Raw genomic sequence first — 6,032 nt, forward strand, 5'->3', positions numbered from 1 at the left:
GATGCTGCCACCACCGTGCTTCGTTATGGGGAGGCTGTGTGCAGGATGACATGCTCTGCTACTTTCCTCCACACGTTGCTTTTCACGTGGGCCTTAAAACTTCAGTGTTGGCCTCTGCTTCCACATGTCAGCTGTGTCTCCTGCATGCTTCGTGACAAACTGGACCTCTTATGAATTTCTTTCAACAGTGGCTTCCTTTGTGCCACTTCCATACAGGGCAGACTGAGGGAGTGCATCACCTACAGCTGTCCTGTCAACAGATCCTCCCACCTGAGCTGTGGATCTCTGCAGCTCCTCCAGAGCCACCATGGTCCTCCTGGTTAACCTCCACCTGAGCTGTGGATCTCTGCAGCTCCTCCAGAGCCACCATGGTCCTCCTGCTTCTCTGATCAATGCTGTGAAACAAAATAAGTATATTTTCTCTGTTCTAAGCTGTCTTTTATAAGATACTGGGTGTACATAGATATAAATGTGCATTTTTGTAATTTTTATTTTTCTATTTTCTCTAAAGTTCGCTGTTTTGTATTTAGTGTCTGCTGAATGTGCGCTGTGAGCCTCTGAAACCGAAGTCGTCTCCCCCTGTTTGTGCACACAATCTTGGCCAAAAAAGCTGAATCAGCTTCATTAGCTTTCAGGAAAATAGTCACTGAATTGAGCAGGTGTGGATTTAAATGCTCTATTTGCTTAAGTTCAAAGCCTGCGGGCACCAAAAGTCCCAAAGTCTCTTTCTTTGGAGGACCTTCGGGGACAAAACCCAGGAACACACCCAGGCTGAAACCGTCCTTTCTAAGCGCTGCGACAGGTTGAGTTACAGCATTAACATGAGCCACTTTGCACACTCTGAGAAGCCCTTTATTAATTAGGAACAGCCTCATTTACAAGACACTTCATTTCCATAGATGCTGCAATGATAGCGCGGGGAAATCTCTGGGGGATCTGTGCTGATGGGGTCTGGGAAGGAAAGGACAGTCAGTTGGCTCTTTGTTGCAGGACAGTGAAGGTAACTGGAGAGGTAAGGAGCAAGACGTGTGAAAAGCTCCAAATCTGAGGGCCGACCCCGGTCACATTAAGCAGCAACAAGACTCTCTGCCCAGGCAGCTTCCTTGTTGTGTAAATGGTCATCCACTTCCAATCAGGCCGTGGAAACAAATGTCGTGTAAAGAAGGACGAGTAGCTAAGTTAAAGATGAGAATTCTGATGTTGGGACGAAGAAATGAGAAGAAAGGTGAAGGAGATCAAGCTGAGCTGATTCACTTCACATCTGCTTCTTCTCTTTGTTATGGACAAGAAAAAAACTTGAAAATGAACCTTTTTTTCATCTAGTTTAGTTTGATTAAACTCTTGGTTCCGAGAAAAAAAAAATTCAGTGGTAAAATATGATGATAGTTAATCATCAGAATTAACATTTACCGATCTACACATGATGTCTTTGTCAGCCATCCCTGCAGCCTGAGCAAATGTACCAATAATTCTGCCAAAGTGTATTTATATAATAAAAATTAATTTCAATTTTATTTATATAGCACCTATTCTCAACTCATGTCATCTCAAGGCTCTTTCCAAAGTCAGCCTCCATCAGATCCTCCAGGTTGGTGAGAAAGTTTCCTCTCTAAGGAAACCCAGCAGGTTGCATCAAGTCTCTCCAAGCAGCATTCACTCCTCCTGAAAGAGCGTAGAGCCACAGTGGACAGTCGTCTGCATTGTTGATGGCTTTGCAGCAATCCCTCATACTGAGCATGCATGAAGCGACAGTGGAGAGGAAAACTCCCCTTTAACAGGGAGGAGAACCTCCAGCAGAACCAGAACCAGGCTCAGTGTGAACGCTCATCTGCCTCCACCCACTGGGGCTTAGAGAAGACAGAGCAGAGACACAGAAAGCACAGAAGCTCACATTGACCCAGGAGTACTTTCTATGGTAGAGAAGACAGAGCAGAGACACAGATGATGTCTAAGCCTATAGCAGCATAACTATAGAGGTAGCTCAGGGTAACATGAGCCACTCTGACTAGAAGCTTTGTCACAAAGGAAAGTTTTAAGATTAGTCTTAAAAGTAGACAGGGTGTCTGCCTCACGGACCAAAACTGGGAGTTGGTTCCACAGGAGAGGAGCCTGATAGCTAAAGGATCTGCCTCCCATTCTACTTTTAGAGACTCCAGGAACCACCAGCAGACCTGCAGTCTGAGAGCGAAGTGCTCTGTTAGGAACATACGGGGTAATCAGAGCTCTGATATATGATGGAGCTTGATTATTAAGGGCTTTATATGTTAGAAGAAGAATTTTAAATTCTTGATTTAACAGGAAGTCAATGAAGGGAAGCTAAAACTGGAGAAATCTCTCTTGTAGAAAGCTTGGTGCTCCACAAAACAGGATTGTGCTTCAGCATTTTAACCTCAAAGCACATTTCCAATGAGTCCTAAGTGGTCCCTACTTATCCAGTCCCAATTCTGCTTATTTATATGAGGATAATTGGTCTTCTGTCCTGGATGGAAGGTGACAGGAAGCTTACATTATGCCCAAAGACAAAAATTATGGGCTGCACAAAAGTGTCTTGGTTCATGTGAAAGTGTCTCATGCAGCCGGAGAGTACCGTGTGAGAACTGGATCTGACTATCCAGCATCAAAAGTCCAGCAGAATCCATCAAGCTTGACCTTCACAAAAAGGTCCCAGGCTGGATATCCACGGCGCTCTGTTCGGCAGTCACCCAATCCGTGGTGTGGGCTCTTCTGATTCGGCTCCCGCTGCCCTGCCCTCCTCGTCTTCTCTTCCATTCACAACGGCGGACCTCCTTCCAGTAACCCAAGCCTTTCTACCCAAAGTGACTCCTTCACCTCAGCGCACAATAAGACCTGTTCACCCCCCTGTTGCCCCCTGGTCTCACTTCATTAAGCAATGAGGATATTCTGGGCCAGATCCAAGGACCATCTGCACAACAAGGTCCAGCGACCGGCTCTTTATTCCCACATGCTTTAACAAAAATCACAACGAGACACAAAGATCACACTGATGCTCTTCAATGACATTTTTTTTTATTTTTTAGTGAATTCACTTTTATCTTTCACTGGAACCAAAGTGCCAGAGTCTGACAGATGCTCACTGGTGTTCGAGTGGTCCGGAGATGTTACATTAATGCATAATATGCTGCTCATGCTTAAATAATCCCAAAAGAGAACATTTACATGCCAACATATAGAAACAAAACCAATATGCGGCTAAAAGGTGAAATGTTTCATTACTTTACTGCAGTCAAAAAAGGGAAAGCAAGCCATTCAGCTAATAAAAGCCTACGTCGTCCTGAATAGTGTAGATTATTAATGTTAATTTCAGTTTATTTATTTACTTTCTAACCAACAGGAGCTGCACCAAAGGGAATATAGGAAAACAAAATAATAAAGCCATCCCATAATACAGGAACACACTGCAAAAAGGGAACTAAAAGTGTGTAAAATGTTTTTGAAATTTGTGTATTTTTTTTTTATTTGAGTGGTTAAATAAGATTATCTGCCAATTAAATAAGATTTTTGCACTTAAAATAGGAACAATTCATCTCCATCATCTTATATCGAGTGCAGGGCATCTAATTATCTTATTTTAGGGGTAAAAATACTAATTCCATTGGCAAATAGTCTGATTTAAATTCTGAAAAATACACTCATTTCAAGAAAAATTTACTTACTTTACTCTAATGCCAAAGAGTAAAACTGAGTGTTTAAAAGCGCCTTAAAGGTCTCCAAACTGAGAGCAGATGTGAAATGAAGACGTAGGGCATTACACAGACAGCAAAATGGATGCGTCTAAAGCCTCTGGGTATTTGGAAGAATTGTATTATGGATATTATGGAAGAAAATGTAATTACTGGCAACTGAGGAGAAAATTTCCACAGACAACTGAAAAAAAATATAGATTAATTTCACCTATTTGAAGGAAAAAAAACTGATGTTGAATTTGTCATATTTTTTTCCTTTTTTATTTCCTTTTTTGTCATACATTTTCTAGAAAAATAAATAATTTTCCACCAATAAAAGCATACATTTTCTATATTAAAACAAGTATATCTTTGACATTTTAAGTCAGGAATTTGGATTATGTCACATTTTTACTTCTTCTGTGAGGCTAAACCAAAACCAAGAGTTAATTAATCATCTTTCCCACACAGTGTCTGTCTGTATCCAGTGTCGGGCCGCTCCACTGAATAAATGTCATGACATTTAGTGCGAGCCCCATGGTGGCGCTAGATGCTGGGGAATCTGGGCACAACCAGAGCTGCAAATCAAAAACTGCCCCGTGATTGAAAAGCTGGAATCTGGAAGCAACATTTAGGGCCCCTGATCAGCAGCAAAGAGCCCAAAAAAACCCTCCTGGGGTCCTTAAGAAGTTCTACTGACAGGTGAAAGGGGAGCAGGTGGATGTGGGTGGCACAGGTATCCCACTCAGGATTAGAGCAGTTTGAGAAGGAGGGAATGCCCCAGAAACCCGACACCCCCTGACACATGTGGAATGAAGCCCCCCATCAGAAGGAGAGAAGGTCTGCAGCATTACATCTCCTCCACGGCCAGGCGTGTCCATGGCTTGTACCATGTGGCCGTAACACGAGCGAGGCCCCGCTCTGCGCCTCGTCTTTCAGCCGACATGCTGGAACGCTCCGCTGTGCCTGGAAGCAAACACTCTGAGAGCGAGACGCCTGTCTCACCAGCTCCAGGCTGTTTTACACCAGCACTTACAGGCCAGTGATTGTTGTTTTTTTGTTTTAATGGACACGTTTTCTCAGTCCCAACAAACATGTTTTCACCTCCAGATTTCTGCTGCTTCAGGGAGGAAAAGAAAAAAGGACTTCTGTTTGCCCCCATAAGCATATTTATGTCATTAACAACTAAATGTGACACTGGAAATTATAGAAAAATTAAATCTTTTAATTGAAGTATATTTATTCAGAGAGGAAATAAATAAATGTCCTATAAGACATTTTTTGGTGGCTGATTTAAAAGCCAAGCCAAGCGTTTCTTTCCCCCCCCCCCCCTTTCCTTTTTTCTTTGTTTTCTCTTTTTTTCCCTTTTTTTTCTTTTTTCCTTTTTTTCCCTTTTTTTTCTTTTTTCCCTTTTTTTCTTTTTTCCTTTTTTTTCTTCTCTCTTTTATGTCCAACAGAAATAAAACAAGCCAAGCGTTTCTTTTTTCCCCCTTTTTTCCTTCTTTTTTCTCTTTTTCTTTCTTTGTTTTCCCTTTTTTTCTTTTTTTCCTGTTTTTCTTTTTTTTTTCCTTTTTTCTATTTTTTCCCTTTTTTTCCTTTCTTTTTTTTTTTTGTCCAACAGAAATAAAACAAGCCAAGCGTTTCTAGTAACTGCTGATGAGTCTTTTCACTGAGGATGAATTTTGGCCAGGCTGCTAAATGTCACTCCACAGCACCTCAGTCACATTTAGCTGCTAAAATAATCCAAAGCTTTGTTTTCTGACAGTCACAGGTGGACTTGCTGGCGTGTTTTGGACCTTCATGGCTCCACCAGTTATAGCGAAGCAGCCCCACAGCATCACTCTACCACCACTGTGTCTGACTGCAGGTGTGACGCTCTCTCTCTGATGCTGGTTCAGTTTTACACCGGATGCAAAAGGACACACACCCTCCTGAGAGATCCACTACTGTCTTGAGGCGCTTTGAAGATCATCAATAACTTTTTTTCTAGCAAATGTAAGACGGGTCTTGGTGTTCTTTTGGGTCAGCAGTGGTTCTGGCCTTGGGTCTCTCCCACGGAGGCCATCTTTGCCCTTTTTTCTTTCTCACTGATGAACCATGACCTCTGACTTTAATCAAGGCAGCGAGGTTCATAGACATTATAGATGTAGATGCCTCATTACGTGCTGCAGCGCATCCTGCGGCGCCGCCATCTTGGATGGGTCTCTCCTACTCTAGGCTGACAAAGTAGCCAACGGGAGTAAAAGCAGAGGGAGCAACTTTGCCATATTTTCTGCAGTTTACGGTTACAATAACAACTGAATGTAGATCACATGGTGCAGATCACCATTTTGGGCTGATATTAGTTCT

Source organism: Fundulus heteroclitus, chromosome 11 (genome assembly GCF_011125445.2).
Source record: "Fundulus heteroclitus isolate FHET01 chromosome 11, MU-UCD_Fhet_4.1, whole genome shotgun sequence".
Lineage (NCBI taxonomy): Eukaryota > Metazoa > Chordata > Actinopteri > Cyprinodontiformes > Fundulidae > Fundulus > Fundulus heteroclitus.